Raw genomic sequence first — 17,757 nt, 5'->3', positions numbered from 1 at the left:
TTTGACAAATTAGTATCAGTTCATAGCTGTCCAGTAGGGTGGTACATGGTAACTCCAGATATCTCTGTGGAATGTATGTGTGTGCTTCTGTAGGAACAACCCATTGTGCTATTTCTACATTGCATAGAGCTGAAGTGCAAGGAGACCCTTGCATTCTGAACCCTGAGTAAAAAGCCACTTGGCAGCTAAATTCCTGGTGTCTGGAGCTTCCCTCATCCTCAGAGAAGTCTGTGCCATCAAGTCTTTGCTGAAGGAAGGGACTCTTGAGACCTTTGTCTCCTTTTCTTGATGTGCTGCCACTTGTACTTTGGTGGTGCTTTGTTTCCTTCCTCTCTTGCAGTTTTATTCTGGTTTCCTACCTTCAGTAGGAAAGCTATGAGAACTCCTAGAAGTTTTTGTGCTTCTCTGTCTGTCTCCCGCTCTACAAGTAAACCTCTGTCACAGAGTACAGCCACTTCTAAGTCCTAGGGAAATGTTTTATCTAATCTTTGATAAGAGTTGCTAGCTGAAAGTCCAGCCACTGTCCTTTTTCCCAACCAACCATATTTTGAATTTTCTGTATTGACAGATATCTGCGCATTGGTTTGTTTAATTCTTCTGTGGCTTTGGGCAAGAAGTTACTTTACTATTATCACTTTTACAGAGATTAGTGGCAACAGTACTTTTGCATCCTTGCCTTATGGGATTCAGTTATTAATATTTAAGTAGTGCCTTCCTCATATTAAGTGTTATGCAGGTGTTTAGCAGTATTTAAGGATTAAGGCTTGGTTTATTTTTTTGATTTTGTACACAGATTGTTCTCTGTGTCTCTGAACAAATTGTTCCACTCTCTTGGGGAACTGAGAAGAGGCTTCATGTTTCTTTCTAGTGGCTGTTCCTGCTGGCTTTTCCCAGTAAGAAACCTCTATAAACAGGATGCCCAAGAGGGAACTCTCCAGCAACTTCGAGCTCATGAGGTTTTTTTTTTTTTGTCTCCACATGCATTTTTTTTTTTAATTTTATTTTTTGCAAAGCCTTTTTTTGTTTGCTTTTTTCTCTCCCAGCTGCCCTGCCCTCTTCTCCTTTACTCTTCTGCTCTGTTCATCTCCTTGCAGCTGTGCAGATCTACTGCTCTGCTCCCTGCAGCTGTGCCTCTCTTGCCTCAGATACCTAAAGCAGTTGGTAGGGAATGATACAGGGTATCTTGGGGGCCGTAAGAATAACAGATGTGCTACATTACCCCACCAAAAAGGGTGCTCAGATCTCTGAAAGCAATTTTATTATCTTCTGCAAGTTTCTGTCAGGTAAAGTCAGCACAACTGGTTTGTGTGTGTCTGTGCATGCTGTTCCTGTTTCCTGTAATATCCACAGCTATCAAAGCCAAAGTAAATTATGGAATTGTACTGATGTTCCTACAAGTTAATGAAGTTCTTAGCTGAAAAGCTCATGGTGGTAAATTCATGTAGATCAGGTACTGTTTTTTTAAGAGAACTGAGACTGAACATTATCTTTCAAAATACCATGAAATTTTAAGCTTATATATTTAGACAGGAATGTAAAATATAGAAATGGAAACATCTATCCGATTTGAATTGGCATTTTGCTGCAAAATGACAGCTTGAGCATCATGTGAAAGAGATGCCTTCTTTTTACAACCCTTTATTTATAGTCAATTAATTAAACCTGGTAAATATGCCTGCATCTGTCTCTGAGCTAACTAAAATATGAACTTAAACTTTAGTGGAAAAACATTATAATAAAGATGTCACATCATATTGAAGGATTGCTAATAACATAGTGGTGATTTACAAGGTAAAGCTAATAGAGCTACACTTGAGGCTGCGATTCACAAATGAGAATATTGGTGTTGTGCCAATTCCTCTACAGCATGCAGCAGTGTTCTCATCTGAAGCCATAAATGTCAGTCAGTATACTGTGGCTGGTGACTTACAGAATTTTTAGAAATAATTTAGCCAAAGTGTTTAATAAACCTCTTACTAGGTTAATAATTTTATCTTACCAATACATGGTATTGATTGGTTTCTGGCAAAACGACCCAAATTTATTGCTTGTGATTTTTAGTGTTTGATGGCTGTTCTTTGCTCTTTTAAGTCTGCTTCAACTTGGGCGTCTATAGTAATAGCTTTCCAGAAATTTCTGAATATTCATGTTAAGATTTATAGCTCATTTCTATTCAGAGATTTCTGTGTCCCACAGAAGAACACTCTAATGGAAGTGTTTTAGACCGTGGTTAATAATATCACCCTGTAAGAATGTGATCTCTCCTTGAACCATCCCACACAGCCACAGTTTTGGCGTCAGCAACACTGATCTGGTCAAGCTCATTAAAATCCCTTGGGTACAAAACATCAGCCCCTCTAGATAGCAAGGCAACGGAATTAGGAAATGTAATAGTTGGCTTTGCTGATGCTCGAGCATGATTGGCAGCAGGCACAAGGCCTGTATCCTGTACTACATCTCCAGCACCTGCCTAGGCAACCTTTTTGTAATGCCAATCAGTCAAATACTAGTTCCATTTCTATAGGTTTCATTAAAGGGGAAAGAAAGAAGAGCTGCTTAGTCTGTGCAGAGTATATTATTGATATGCTGATTAAGCATAACGCAAGTGATCATTAACTGCAATTCACGTAAATTACAGCAGCACAGATGTGGGGGGTTGGGAGGATAAAAAAGCAAGTCACTTTAATGGTATACAATAGAAATGTGATGGATAATTCATCCAGGACAAAAAGAGTACAGTCTAAATCCTGCTCTGCATATTCATGCGAGTAGTTGTATCGGTTTCAGTATCATTTTTTAATAAGAAAGATGTTTCTAATTTGCCTCTAGCTCCATGTTGTTTGGGAAGTTTGAAAAAAAATATGTATTTGTTACATAATTGAAATACATCATTCTGTGGTCACCCAACTTAGGACTTGATCTTTACATGTTTATTACTTATATTTATGGGCTGGAAATTTTTGGCTATTTTTGTTTTTTTTAACCAAGCCAATAGAAAAGTAAAAAAGAAATGACAATTATCTTGTTTTGCTTCTAGATAGAGGAAAAAATGCGCTAGCATTTATTATTGGTATATAGTAATTGTAAAAAAACCAGCAAATCAAGCCAAAAAATAAAAGGAAAGCTCCCCCTCCCCTCCTTCCCTACCTTCCTCTTTATTCTGTATCTGACCAATGATAGTAAATTATGGGCAAAATTTTATAAGACTGATTGAAAAAAAGACAGATTTTGTCTTTGATCATGACAGAAGTTTTCTACGTCTTAGAGTTTCCTCAGAAATATGACTTCTTTGAGATCTGGCCAGACTCACTACCTTGCACTCTCAGGCACGTACCAATAACTTTCTTCTTAGTGGGCACTCTCATGATCATTTGGCAAAGCAATCTGATTATGTTGGTAATGGAAACTGGTTCATAAGTACTAGGGAAGGATAACACTCCCTGCTCTGTAATAGTTTATGTTGTGCTAGAAAGGCTAGAGCATGCGTGACTGAAATTAATGGGAGCTTTTCCATCAATCGAAATTGGGTTAGAATCCAGAAATCCAAGTGAAAGTGAAGAAAACTACTCCTTTCTTATATTTCAAAAGCCTGAAAGTAGTTTGTCACGTTAGTCTGTATTACTGCCTACCCATGACAGTAGTAATCTCTCTGGCTGCATTTGTTCTGGTTTCAATCATCAGTGAACGTGTGGAACTGTGAAAACTCTTTTTTTTTTTTTTTTTTTTTTCTTTTTGGGGGGGTACCGTGGGCACAGTGATTGAAGAAGACTGTGTAAGCATTTGGATATTCCTTGTGACTAGATGAAGGTAAAGGAGAACTGAGGAGAACTGTTGGAGTGTTAGATTTTGCCTGGGATTAAGTTGCACTCAAGTAAGCCTGCATTCAAGAATCAGTTACTCAGGCCACTGTGAACATAGGTTTCTCTGTTTATATGGAAGATGTTTTCGAGATGATAACTATTTCCATGAGCAATGGAAATAATGAGGTTTGTTTTCCTGCAGCTTTCTGTCTTGTGGTTAATTGCATCTTGTGATTGAAGGTTGTTGTTGGTTTTTTGGTTTTTTTTTTCTTTTTTACAGTGGGTTCTTAATGCCTGGTGGGTTTCCTGGTGCCAGGCTTCAGCCTTTCCCTCAGCTGGGCACACAGAAAGTTTCTTTTGCCTACATGTGTCTCTTATTTTCTTACAACTGCAGAATCTTAGGACAGCTGAGCCATCAAAAAAACCTTATAACTGGCCAACAAATAAAAAAAAAAATATGAAACAACCTAATTTTCATTTTCTTTTGATGCTGATTGACATCTTAGTCTGCATTCATTTTTTTGTCTGAGACACAAAAACATTAACTTCTAAGTGATACTGAATTTGAAATGGGAAGTATTACCAAAATCACCAGGTGGCTGTGAAAATGAGTTTCAGAGTAAAACAAATGATACCAAACAGTTGGTATGTATGAGACAAAAGATTGAAAGTGAAAGGTATCTTTGGAAAATGAAAAATTAAGTACTTCTTTCCAAGTTGAAAGAAAGCATTTCTTTCCAACTATTGATTAGCAGTGAAAGTCTCTTAGTACTTTTTAAAACTATGCCTTCTGTTAAAACCAAGATTTATCTATATTTTGCCTGAGCTCTGGTCTTCTTACAACTTTATATATTTCCTGCTGTCTCCCTGCATTTCATGGCTTGCATATCAGGTCTGAAATGGCAGCAGACTCTTTCGATGATGGAAAGTCAAACTAACCACTTGGGATTCTGTTTTTGTGAATCATAGACTTTGTTTCGTCTTACACTGGATGGCTGATTAAAAAGGTAATTTATTTGGTTAATTTAATATTTTTTTTCTTCTCACTAAGATACTTGCTTGTTGAGTACACTAAAAGTATATGCTTCATTTTTTTTCCTTTTTTTCAAAACGAGTAAAAAATAAGAGCACTTTTAATGTATGTTTCATAAGTTCTTCCTTTCACATCCCATTTTCTGTAATCAGGCACATTTTTTCTCAGTTTTACACTTTTCGTTTTCTTACCACTAGAAAAAAAAACAACTTTTAATTTATTACTGTAAAATGAATGATTTTGCTTTTGAGAGAGGCGTTTAAAATCTGCTTCTTTTGAACAAAAATCTCTTCACACTCTGAACCTTGAGTCAGAATGCTATGTTTGTTTCTTCAGCCTCTGGGTGCTGTTTTTCCACTAAATCTTAAAATGATGAAAAAGAAACTCATTTATATGGCACTTTTTTCTTCTTTCTGGTAGGTAGCACTTTTAGCAATATAGAGCTATGAGATATGCCAGATGATTATGTTAATTATATTGTTAAACTGGTGACAGCATTGTTTACTACTTTTTTCTGAGTATAATATAGAAGTTTTGTTGATGTCCTCAGAAGCAGTATATGAGTATTTAAGGGCAGAATGTGATTTTGTTGTACTTCAGCTGACTTTGACTTGTGTTTCGTGCATGTATTTTCTTCAGCACCTTTCATAAAGCATATATTTAAAATGGAAGTTTTAATCCCAAATGTCAGGTCAAGTTGACTAAACCAATGAGGGGAATGTTTTGAAACAATGAATTCAAGATATGAAGTATCAGAATTGTATTTTTGACTGTCTCTTGTTACGAATTGTTACCAGAAAAAAAAACTTTTTAAAACATAGAGCACTGTGGTCATGTGTTCTTTGATGACTGTATTCTATGTGGCATTTATTTGATAAATTCAATTTTGTGTTTTGGTAGATTTTAAAAGCAGCTTTTACCTTGACATAAAGTAAAAAGTGTGTTAATTTCTATTCTATGATTATCATTAAGGGAGAAAAAATGCAGTTTTTTCTACTTTCTTTTGAAATTAGAAATTTTACCATGTTACTTCAAAGTAGATTTCTATTTAAAAAAGAAGATTAATGCAACAACTTAAAAAGAAAAAAAAAAAAGCAAAAAATACAGTAAGTGCAATGTGCTTGCACCATTTTTTATAATGAAAAATATGGAAAAATCCCTCATATTTCATTAGCCTCATCAGTCATTTTACTTAATGGTTATAGGTTGCTGAAGGTTGGGTATCAGTTTTCTGCGGCTTCTAACAAAAAAAAAAAAAAAAAAAAAAAAAAGAAAAAAGAAGAGGGGGGAAAAAAAAGAAAGTTTTGGGTTCTATTCCAAGAGTCAAATAAAGATCTTATTTAGAGTTGGAACTGCAGATACTTCAGCTTTCAATTTTTCTTTTTAACTTTCAAAGCTTAGAAAAGACATCATTCTCCTCCTGGGCAGAATTTTATTTCTGTCAGCCCTGTCAGCATAAACACAGGCCATTTGTGAGAAGTTCTCTCAAATGGCCTGATCACCATGGATATTTTCTCCTACATAAAGGAAGACTTACTTTATAATTTTATTCATTTTCTTTTGTGCTGAATTTATTTGCATAAACCAGGGTAGAACAAAGTAAATACAGTAACTGTCATGAAATGCAACATTATTTATCACAGGGGTACAACTGGAGTAACTTTTAAGACTGTTTTTATGACACTGAGACCACAAGAAGAGTAACTATAGTTTCCAATTAAAAAAGACCATAAACGTTTTTGCCTGATAGCTTTTCAGTGCTTCTGCATTATTTTGAATGGTCTAAATATTTTGGTAGGTCATTTATTTCGAATATATGTATTTTTCCTTTTTGTTTCTTCCGTATTTATGGAAATATTCAGTCTGAAATAATTGTCCGTATAGAATAGCAGTTTCTACAATTTAAAATTGTTCTTTTAAAAGGTACTGGGAAGCAGGCGTGTAAGTGCACTGGTGTCTTGCTGGCTCTGGCGCTGAAATGGTGAGGAGGCTGGCAACGCAGTTACTGCTAGGCAGGAGACCCACATTTTGTTTAAATTCTCCCTCCCCCCAGACTTTAAGAGTTGTTTGTGAAAAAAACAACAATCTAAGGACTCTGTTAGTTCATTTCTAATTCCACACACTTCTCGGAGTCGTTTCCCAAGCTTTCACGTTATCCATTTCGAAAACGTAAACAGAAGCAGAGGGTGAGCGGTGCCGGGAGGTGCTCGGGATCCCGGGCCCGGCTGCGGGCCAGCCGAGAGCGGCAGGGCGAGTGCTTTCCCTTCCCCGCTCCCGGGCTTGGTGCCGCGGCCGAAGGGCAGGTGAGCAGCCCCCGGGGGGGACGGGGAGAGCACCTGGCTGGGCAAAGCTCCGTGCGGGAGCTCCCTCGTCCCCTCCTTCCCCTCTGGGACCCTTGCGGCCGTTGCCGCCCCTAAGGCGGCTGTCGGGGCGGCGATCCCGTACTGGGTTTGAGAGTTACGCGGGGCTACCCTCAGCGGGACCCCCGCGGGGCTCAGGGCCGCTGCTGTGTTCTCCGCGGGCAGGTTTGGCTGAGGGCGAAAGCGCCCGGAGTGGAGAAGCGCGGCGCAGGGTCAGTGTGTGTTTAAACACCGGGAAGTGTGTTTAAGGAGGAATAACGGGGAGCGTCCGACCCATGCTCCTCACTACGCGGTCAGGGCGACGCGGGGGCTGCTGCTGGGTGTCCTCCCGTTGCCGTGATGCCACGGGCTGCCTCGGAGAGAGGCGGGGAAAGTTAAAACCTTTAGCGGGGGGACGGGACTGGGACGACGTTTTGCTCCGCACTCCCGTTTCGGCCCTCCTAATACCAGTAGTACTCAAAAGAGAAGCAGAGGCGCGGGTTCAGCCAGCGCAGCACGGCCGCTCCGGCTCCGCTCCAGCCCCGCCGGCCTCCCCTCCCTTCCCTCCCCACCGGCGGGTCCCGCTACAGCGGGAGCGGCGCAGAGGGCTCGGCAGGTGGCGCTGTGCCTTCAGCGCGGCCCCCGCCGCCCGCTGGGCCAGGGCCGGGGCCTGGGTCTGGGTCTGGGCGGGCAGTGCTCGGTCCCCGGGGAGCTGGGAGGGCGTGGGCTGATGGCTGGCGCCTTCTGGCTCCCGCATGGTCCCGCTTGCCACGTCCGTTCAGGCAGCTGCTGCGGTTGCCTCTCGGTATGCCGTCTGGCTCCAGAACGTAGCCAGCGGCCGATATTTCTGTTCTTTGCGTGCTCGATTTGGAATGGGGTTGGAAGGTGTGAGGGTGAAATGAGTGTTTTGTGCTTGTGTTCTGCTTTTAATTAGTGGCTGAGCTCTATGAAGGATACGCTGGGGTTAAGGGCTCTTCGCTCTGTGTGTAGATACTATCTTAGACATAATACGGTGATGAAGTCTGTGAGTTTTTACTCCGTGACATTTGATGCTTGCACCTGCGTGTTAGTTTTCCCTGCCTAGCTGGCTATTCCTCGATGTCTCCATGACTAGAACTTCATTTCCAGCTGTTGGATTTTTCAGAGGCCCCAAAGGGTAATTAAGACCCCCAGAATGACTGCTAGTTGTCTGTTAGCACGTGTACGGATGTATGGCTGGGTGCTGTGCTGCTACGTGGTTTGTGTGCTGTTGTGTTGGACAAGTAGGGGCAGTCACCACCATCCTTCCCAAGAGGCTGACAATTGACTTCAGTTAGACTCTAGGGGAAAAAACATAGAATCATGCTGTCTGTAGCCTTGGTTTTAAACAAAACAAAACCCTACACCCAAAGAGAGTCTTTCAAATCTACAGAACATTTGCTGTTTGGAATAGCAGAAGCTTAGTTTCTAAATTGGGTGTTAGCATTCACATACAGTGCTTGCTGTAGAGAAAAGCTATGTAGAAATTAGGGGGTTTAAATCTCTTATCAGTAGTTTATCTCAGAACAGTACAGGTAGATGTTGACCACCAGTCCTTTATTAGAGCCCATTTAAAATTCACTGATATTGATAAAGTTGCGATGGATTAACTGGATTTGTTGCTCAAATATTATGACTGATGGGAGAGGTTGATACTGTTAGTGTTGGCTATGGACCAGGCTGCAGAGTGCTGTAAATCAAAATCTGTTTTTCACTAGTAATCTTTTTAAAAACTTGATGCTAAAATGTGTCTCAGTTTGAGATGCAGATTATTGTAGAAATAACTAAATGTTGTTTGTAAAAGTTGCCAGACGGCCAGCTGACTGATCCAGTCTCCTGCTCAATGCAGGACTATTGCTAACTTTGTATCAGGTCAACAGTTTTTCCTCTAGATAGCAGTCTAAGAAGCCTCTGAGAGTAGAGGTTTCTGAGCCTGTTTCAGTGCTGTGCCCACTTCTACTACTGGACAGAATTCTGCTTGATACCTAATCTGAGTTTCTCAAGACACAGTTTGTGGCAGTGTTCTTTTCTTACACCATCTGCTGCTACTGAGAGTTTTGGCTGTGGTAAGTCCCTTTCAAGTCAAGGCAGTCTGTAATTAGATCACTCCTTGGCTTTTTCATTTTACAAGAGACAGAAATCCCCACTTCTTCCCCACATGGTGTGTTTTTGTCCTCTAACTGTCTTACTATTGAGCAATCTTACTAGTTACAATGTCATGCTCATTGCCATAGTGGCTCCTGTAACTAGGGGTAAAAGCTTTTATACAACTCTAACAGGATGGCAGAAAAAATCCAAGAATGGAAATGAAGTAGGAGTGTAGATGCCTTATCTGTGTAACTGATCAAATATTGCAGTTGAAACAGTTCACGAGCAACATGATATTTTATTTTATATTCCCTTTACCACCCAGGAATTGGACAAGTAGAACCTCAGTCCTGGAGGAGCTGAGATTTCTTGGAAAGAGAAGACAACAGCATAGTAAAGCTTACCTCTTCTCAGCTCCTAAAAATAAGTCAGATCTTATACTAGCTTGTTATCTAAAACCTCCTAAATTGGGAGACACATTTGTCTAATATCTGAATGTTTTAAAGGCTTTTTTCTGAGAGCTTTTTCCATTATAGCAACAAATCTTGTGTATGGGAATGCTTTTCTGTTTTTTTTTTTTTTTTTTTTGGTTTTTTTGTTTGTTTGTTTGTTTGTTTTGTTTGGTTTTTTTTGTTTCTTTTTTTTTGTTTGTTTATTTGTTTTTAAAGAAGGTAAATGTTACCTGAGGGTAAGTAGGGAAGAAAAAAAGAGGGCTAAGGAAGCAATAGCAGCTGAACTGAAGATGGCAGCTTTGGGTAGAATGACATTACCCAGCCAAAGCCTGTGTGGAGAGATGTGTCAGTTGTGAGGGTGAGTGAACAATCAAGACTGAAATCTACAGAAAGCAACCTGGCTTTAAACTGCTTGTGGAGCTATTCCTTCCATCTGAAAGTCTTGGAGCTTCTTTCCCATATCATAGTTTGGAATAAAGGTGCCACACCAAATTCCATTTTCCAGAAGAAAAGCAGGAACCTTTGGCTTGGGAGGCTTTGGCTGTTGGGAGTGATAAAACTTGGGTTAACTCATAGCTTTCCTGTGACTCTGACTCCTTCCATTATGCTGCAGAGATTAATTCAGTGATGTTTGTGTCTTATCTGTTCAAAACTACCTTCCTGAAACTCTGTGGAAATATTTACTGCAAGTTCAAACAAACAAGATTCTTGCTTTTCCACTTTTCATTTGATGAAAAATTAAAATCCCAACTAGAACTTCAAAAGTTAATTTCTTCCTGGATGTGTAGTTTGATACACAGTATACAATTTATTCCATCAGACTTATGTGATGTGTAACCTGGCAAAGCAAACGTTGCTACTGGAACTTGACTGTTTATGTTCCCTGATGTCCTTGTATTACCTGTTTAACTTTCAGTAATATTTTTGTGACACTTTATTAATAAACAAAACATATCCATGATGATAATTTAATTTTACTCTGAAGCCTCCTAATAAATGTTTGAACCCTAGAGCATTTACGTAGAAGTGTTTTAGCCTGAAGAAATGTTTAGAAGAGATTCTGAGCTGTGCCTTCTGAAGGCACTGTAATTCAGCAGTGTATATTCAGAAGCAAATGGTTTTTGGATTAGAACATCCTCTTAAAGTCATAGAATCATAGAATCGTCTGGGTTGGAAGGGACCTCTGAGATCATCAAGTCCAACCCTTAAAATGAGAACATCCAGGGAGGTGAACATTAATAAGATTGGTAGAATGGTACTATCTGAACGAAGGACAGTCAGAGGTGGTGAAGTAGCGCAAAAAATAAATGTACAACCCAAATGAAATCTTTCCCTCTACTACGTCACTGATTTTCCAGAATCATAGGACTCCTGAATTATTATGCTTACTAAGAACTTACTGGAAGTTCTACCAAGGTACATGTGACTAATCATAGCTGGTGGATTTAAAGCACAGAGAATGGGGTTGTATGGGCAGACAACAGTCAACAGTTCCTAAAGCTTGGAACAAACCACTCACTGAATGTCAGTTCTGTCACATCTTCAGTTTACAAAGTGTTTTAAGAGATGGCTGTGCATTCTCTGTCTTGTGCTGTAATAGAGGGTGCATTGTGACTACTCCACTTCTGAAATCCTGAAGAGTTTGAGATTGTATTTTAGAGTGTTGATAAATGAAATTTAAGCAGAAATTGAGAGAATAGAGAACATTTTGGAAACAGTAATTAAATGTTGAGTGTTCGTGTTCTATCTTAATAGATTTTAGGAAAACTAAGATATGTGGTGTGCTAGATCTTGAAAATTAGAGTTGCTGCACATGACTGTACTAGTGCAATGTCTTGAATTAAAAGGTGGAGGGCAGCATTGAATTCATAGAGCTAATTTACTTGTTTAAATCACTGTTAATAGAGACATAAAGTGAAAGGTCTGCAATTTGTGCTATGCATGTTGAAATGTAGTGACTTTGAGGACTGAGCAAAGAAAAAAAAGTTTGACTTGACTGGGGGTTTTAATCTGAAGAATGACAGGTCTCTGTATAGAAGGTTTAAAAGAGATGTATGACCTCTTAAGGTATCTGTCATTTTCTTAAAAAAAAGAAAAAAAGAAAAAAGAAAATAATTCACCTCTGGGGCAAGGAAGTATCTGAATGCCCTTGGGCTCTCACAAAGACTGATGTACAGAAGTTTGCAGGATTATGTCTGTCATCCTACTATGATAATACCAAATGTATATTTAATTGTTTCTGACATGTTTGGAAGTGAACTTTTTAAAACCATATGCATTTTAACTGGTGCATACTAGAGGTATTTACACATACTGGTCAAATATAATGTAGGTTTGTTTAACCTAGTTGACTAGTTGAGTTAAAGGCAGTGCTGTGATGGAATGCAAAGAAGTTTTGCAATGGCCACTTGCAATATGTTTTATTTAGAAATCAAGTTCATTTAGTAACTAGGGAACTGGGTTTTTTTCCTCTGTGGTTGTGCCTGTTCAGATTCAGCAAGAGGTACTCATCCAGGAAAGATCTGGGAAATGGAGAAGGACAGTCTATTTCTGTTCTTTTTTTTTATATACATAAAAAAAATAAGGGAGGGAAAGAGAAGAAATACTGCAAGTAATAGCATTCCATTCCACTTACCATTTGACCACCAAGAACAGAACAATCTTCCTGTTCATGTTTTTTGCCAGTGAACACTTTGGTCTGGTCATTTCCTCTTGTTACATACAGTGAGATTCCATCAGCTGTATGAGCAGAGTTTGCAGGACAGAGTTGAATGCCAGACCTGGAGACTCCTGAACCCTAATAGGTTAGGAATAGTGTAGAAATCTTCTCCAGTGCTCTACTGTGGATTGTGCAGAATTACCTTTGTGTGTTCTCAGAGTTGGGTATTCTTAAGTAATATAATTTATATTGTTTTATACCACAGCTTTTGTTTTAGGATACATGCATTCTTGGGTTGATTTAGTGACTTTCTGTCAAAGATGGAAAGATCCTGTAAGGGGTGTTGCCAGTGCAAGGATGTTTTTCAGTGGTGGTGTCAGTGCACATGTCTGGAATATATCTGTACAGAGATATATGCTTCTGTACACTGAATTAATGGAAATATAACATGTAATAGAAAAGAATTATAACTTAGACAATTACAGTATTAGAACCAAATCCTGCCATGTTTAGCTTGGTCTATTAAGGAAAATAGCTTTTAGTAATCTTGATATAATTTCTGTTACTTTTCATCCATTCATAATAACTTTTGAAGACTGTGTCTCTCATCTCAGCCACATTTGAATAGAGGGAACCAGACAGCATAGGTCTCAAACATACCTAATTCCTGTGTTTCATGTGAGAAATTTAGTCTTTGGTTGAGTAGCCCCACTCAAGCTGTGGTTGTTAACCATGGTATTATCTACCATTATCCACTGATACTATTATCTAAAATCATTCAGGTAAAGCTTCCCCTCCCTAAACCTAAAGTCAGATGATCACCAGATAAAAATTTGTATGAAGCCAGAGCTCCTCAGTTCTCCCATGGATAGGAATTATGTTGTAGTAAGCTTCCCTTGATTTTGGGGGGCTTCTGAGGCACAGTGCATGAGGTCCAATGCCAAGTGAGACGTATGACCCCACACAGAATGTACAATATGTTTTCACTGTATAAAACCACAGTAAGTAGATAGAGTTTAAAAAGCCATAGAAATATGTGTATGTTTCAAAATCGATATTTAAAATTCCTAGCAATAAACATCCTTTAGAAAATCTCAAGCATGTGATCCTGCATTTGAGAGAATCCCTTTAGGGGTGTATGTACATGCTTGCTATGTTTTCCACTGAAACATGATTCTGCATCCTAGTAAAAAATTGCATTGGGAATTAATAGTATTTGAAAATTAAACAAGAACAACTTCTGCAATATCTGAGAAAGAAGAAAGTGATACAGGAGTAAAATAATGGAGATTTAAGTAGCAAGCTACCAACTTTTCCTTGATATATATGTCAGAAAACTATATCTTAGATATGTCAAATGACAAGATGGTGTTTGGACATCCCTGCTAGCTAGCAAAGGACTATCAGAACCATTACCATAGCTGACATAGTTACTTCCCATCTGAATGCTTAACAGTGTGGGATAGTTGAAAAGCTTTTTGTAGAAAAAAACCTTAGAGCAGTGATGAACAGGATGTCTAGAAGAGTTAACTTGATAAATTTCTTAAGCTTAATTCTTAGCAGAAGACAGGGTAACTTTTCCTAGCAAGGTTATTGCTCTGGACAAAGTGAATGATGGACAGAGCTCTAGGGTCTATAGTATAATGAAGCTGTGGTTAGCCTACCTCTGAACCCATTTAGAAGGAATTTTGTTGGATTTAGGTTGTAACTAAGAGTGAAATATGGATTCATGCAAGTAATGCTTCTGCAGTGGACATAACAAAGAGACTAGTTTATATATTTTTTCCCCCTCTGTCATCCTAAATGTGAGTAGCATTTAAAAAATGTGATGAACTAAAATAAATGCATATTTAAACTTGTGTTTTGGCACCACATTTTATGCCGGACATTCACTGGGATAAAGTCATGGCTGGAAAGGACAGAGATGAAATAAGTGTCTGAAGATAAACCATTGCTTCTAAATGGCTATCAATTCTTTTTCAGTGAAGAGAGAATGGGTACATAAGTACAATAAGCAATCACTGATGGGGTGTGTGAGCACTATATATAGCATATTGGACAACTGCAAAGGTTATGGAATAGTTAATAGAAATATTAGGATGATAATAAAGTAAGAGTGCCAAAAGATCAAAATAAATAATAAAGGCATTGTATTATATGAGAGAGAATGGCCCAATTAAAAAAGAAAGTGAGATAACCCAGGAGAATGTAATTAACATGGGATCTGCATATAACCAGAATTTGATTAAGGAATTGTTTCAAAGTCCACAAATCTTTAGAAATGTGTAAACCAAGAGTAATGCAAGAAAGATCATACTGGGCTGACTGAGAATAATATAACGTTAGGGTTTTTTGGATGACACTTGTCCTTTTGTGCAGCGAAGGGAGCAGGGATATGGGAAAAAACAGAACACAACAGTGTAATAAGTGTCTGTAGCAAGTGTTGTGTGGAAGGAGATGGAGCTAAGGAGACGAAGAGCTGAAATTCAGGAAGAGAGAGAAAACAAACACGAAAGATGGAATCTGACTTTAAAATATATAGTTATATGTGAGCAAGCTGTGAACTGGGAAAGAGAGCCATATGGCTTACAGATTAAATATCTTTTTCCTGCTGTTTGTTAAACTCGTAGAAGGGAATCCATGCTGGCTTCATACCCTGTGGTCTGTATGGCAGCATGGTCCTGTCTTTCCAAAGGGCTGACTGTGCTCCTGGGATCCCAAAAGGTGAAGGTAAGCAATAGGCAGCTCTCAGAACAGAGATTTCTTCCATTGCAGCCCTCTGTAATTCTTACAAAAGCTGTCAGTGTTTTCATGGTGTATCATGGGCTAGTTGCTGAATGCTTTTAGTGGTCCCGTGAAGTAGCTATGGGATGAGAATGGTGTGGTGGGGAGGGTAGGGGTGGGAGACCGGAAGGTAGGTAGGCAGAAATTCCTGTGCTGGATCCTGTTGCAATGCCTGCCCCAAATCCTAATTGCCCTTGTATCGACCAGATAAAATTTGATTTAATTGATACTGTGGAAATTTACCATCAGCTCTAATTTTTAACATTAAAACACAATGCTTACGCCATTTGACACTGCTGTGTATCTTCAAGTCTGTTGTTTTTATTGTTCAATGGAGAGAGTAATGAAACAATGAAGCCTTCTGAACCATTCCAAATCACTGGTTTCGCTGAATGCTCTTTTCCAAGAGAAAAGATACCCTAATGTGTAGAATTAATACAGAATCCTTGTCAAAAGTAATACAATATGAAGCAAAACCGTAATAGGTCTTTGCCTTTTATAGACATAGAAGTTCTTTGTGGTCTTTTTTTCTATGAAGGTCACACAAATGCAGATATCTTTATAGCCAAGGACTTACTGGCTTTCACCTGAGCAGTTAAAAAATGGTGACTGTGCAAAGTTGCATTTATGCAGCCTTTTTTATCTGTCAACACACACACTTGTTTCATAGTTTCACTCATTATCTGTGAGCTGCATCAGTCTTGACAGTTTTGGTCTATAATGAATTTGCTTAATGAATTAATTTTCAGGTGCTTTCAGCCATAGTTTTCCTGACAGATTGTTTCTGGAATGCTGAAAAAAGCACAAACCCTAAAATAAAGTAATTGGTCAAATATCTCTTATACGTTCTGAAAATTAATCTTTTGCCTGGATTGACTCTGATAGAGACAAAAGTATGATAATCTGGTTGCAGTTGTAAAGGACTGGATGTCAGGACATGGCACTGAACTTGTATATGCAGTATAACATGTATTGCATGTATTGCATTTTTGTCCATCCAAGAATTGACTGAGTCCAGTTGGCTATGGAAAATTGCTGTTTTGACTTTCTTTAAGCAGTTTTAAATTTTTTTTCCCTTGTTCGGTGTATGAGAAGACCGTTCTGTAAGTTCAAGAGAGAAATCTGAAAGATTGTGTTAATATAAAAGATGTCATATCTCACTTTTCCACATGGGTAGCATCTTTTGTCTGTCAAGTCACAGCATCTCCCTTTAGGAGTGTTCCTGAACTCTGCTGGTATGAAGATGGATTCAGATCTCAGCAGCAGGTCATGGAGATTAGCAAATGAGAATCTTGTTCTCACACTTACTTAAGTGTTTAAATGTCAGCTTAAGTTCTTCTGGATAGAAGTGTTTTTTAATCTTTTCTACATGTTTCACTTTCCTTATTGAAGTTGCAAACTTCTACGGACATGATGCTTTTGAGTCAGCTTGCATCTTTTGTGCAAAGATTTCACCAGCAAGTTTTGAAACATGTTCTTGCTCCATCAATTTAGCTTATATTGGAGGTAGGAAAGGGTGTGGAGAGCAAAGGCAAAGAACTCCATTTTTATTTAGGATGCAATAAACGAGAAGGAGTGAGAACTGAGTGTTCAGAGACAGTGTGTGCACAGTTTGATGACACATGGGTTGTCTTTCCTAGGGAATTTGCAAAAGCAATGCTAATGTTTGGGTGGTGTGAGAGTTCCTTCTCTGCAGATTTTTACTTCATTGGATATCTGTCATACAAATGAGGTTTATTATTTTAGGATTTTAATCTGAATAGGATTAATTACATAGTGGAGACTTAAGTTCTCTCTTTCCTTCTTCTCTTTCGGTTTCCTGTGGCTAGACTGGAAGAACAGAAACAGTGAAGTTTCTGCTCTTGAATTTCTGAAGTAGTCACTACTTTGGTCTGCTAATGTCTCATGTAATTTCTGTCAATAAAAGTGACCAATTTAGAACTTAAGATTCAAGCATTTGAAGCTAGTTTTAAGGAAGAGACATTTATTTGTATGTATTATTATGTAGTTTCTTCTTTGGTTGGTTCTGATGTGTTAAGATGGTCAAGGATCTCTCTCAGACATAGAGTAAGGTCTTGCTTTGTATTGTGAAACTAGCAGGTTTCACAATTACCATGCAATGGGAGATTCAGGTGCAGCTCATTCAGAATTCAGGAGTTTCTTTTGAGAACAGGGGATTTTCTTGCCTCTTAATTGTGCTTTGATAGTGGTCTGTGTCAGAAGATGCAGTCCAAGTGCTGTTTGCAAATACCCTTGTTATACAACTATAAGTTTTAAATATTATTCTTGAAGTTGCTGATTCCAATGACTAGCATCCAGGACAGAAGATCCTGACATTTGCTAGCAGCTGGTAAGCAGTGGATCTACAATACATTTTAATTTTCAGTGCTGGAAATAGAGGTCATCTTGCAGGAGACTGTACTGCTTGCTTCAATAGTTGGCTGAAATCAATAAAGAAATAGGGCATTTGAATAATTTTCATGACAAGAAGTCAGTGTTATAAAGTTTTGTATTTGCTGCTGACATTTTGGTGCTATGTGCCAACATGTTAGCTCTACTTTCTTATTAGGAATTTCCCATTGGA

At 38.7% G+C, this 17,757-nt stretch overlaps 1 protein-coding gene across 2 annotated transcripts in view; it reads left to right on the top strand.

The window, feature by feature from the left end:
- Positions 1–17,757, top strand: part of EPHA3 (EPH receptor A3) — a 226,142-nt gene that overhangs the window by 18,386 nt on the left and 189,999 nt on the right. The window lies entirely within an intron of this gene.

This window comes from Heliangelus exortis, chromosome 1 (genome assembly GCF_036169615.1).
Source record: "Heliangelus exortis chromosome 1, bHelExo1.hap1, whole genome shotgun sequence".
Taxonomy (NCBI): domain Eukaryota; kingdom Metazoa; phylum Chordata; class Aves; order Apodiformes; family Trochilidae; genus Heliangelus; species Heliangelus exortis.
Note: the sequence above shows the minus strand (reverse complement) of the source record. Positions and strands in the feature narration are given on the sequence as shown.